Genomic DNA, 768 nt, shown 5'->3' with positions numbered 1-768 from the left:
CTTTAGAACTGGACACCGTCACTGCTCCAGGCGTGGCCTCGGTGGTGCAGAGCAGCTGGGGAAAAACATCTCCCCCGACCTGCAGGCAACAACATTGCTGCAGGCCCGGAGCCCTGGCCCTCTCTGCCGCAAGGGCTCTGTTCAACATGGCGCCCCAGCAGCACCGCCGCCACCCCGTTTCCCGCCAGCCTGCTCTCCCGCTGGGCGGGCCGCCGCCGCACACAGGCGTGGCTCCTCCCCGCGGCAGGGCGGGCGGCCGCCGCCGCACACAGGAGTGCCCCCCCCCGGCGGCAGGGCTTTGTCGCTTCGCTCCCAGCGGCACCCGGCGCAGCTCCTGCTGACCCCTTTCCGCGGCGCCGAGCGCCCGCTGGCTGGCGGCACCGCGGGCGTGCGGCTGCTGCGCTCGGGAAGGCGTCAAAAACACAACTGCGTTGGCCGGGAATCGAACCCGGGTCAACTGCTTGGAAGGCAGCTATGCTCACCACTATACCACCAACGCGCTGTTGGTAAACATTCTCTGCTGTTTTCTTCCTACACTTCTAGTATCCATCCGCTCCTGGTTTAACCATGAGCTTCATTAACTATCTACCACAAGCACAAAGAAGAGCTACTGAGCGAAACATTCCAGTTTCAGCTGTCAAAGCCACTAGAAAACTTTCTTTTCTTTTCTTCTTTTTTTTTTTTTCCTCCTCTTTTTTATAACAATAAAAACACTAAGGTATTTTTCAGCAAAATATTTCAAACACCCTGATTTGTTTTAATGAAATT

The 768-nt window shown here is 57.6% G+C and overlaps 1 non-coding gene across 1 annotated transcript; it reads right to left on the bottom strand.

Annotated features, from left to right (window-relative positions):
- Positions 1-427: 427 nt before the first annotated feature.
- TRNAG-UCC (transfer RNA glycine (anticodon UCC)) lies at positions 428-499 on the bottom strand. Its single transcript has one exon. It is a non-coding gene; the product is annotated as a tRNA-Gly (tRNA).
- Between the last annotated feature and the right edge of the window lie 269 nt (positions 500-768).

Source organism: Falco biarmicus, chromosome 4, assembly GCF_023638135.1.
Source record: "Falco biarmicus isolate bFalBia1 chromosome 4, bFalBia1.pri, whole genome shotgun sequence".
In the NCBI taxonomy this organism is placed as follows: domain Eukaryota; kingdom Metazoa; phylum Chordata; class Aves; order Falconiformes; family Falconidae; genus Falco; species Falco biarmicus.
Note: the sequence above shows the minus strand (reverse complement) of the source record. Positions and strands in the feature narration are given on the sequence as shown.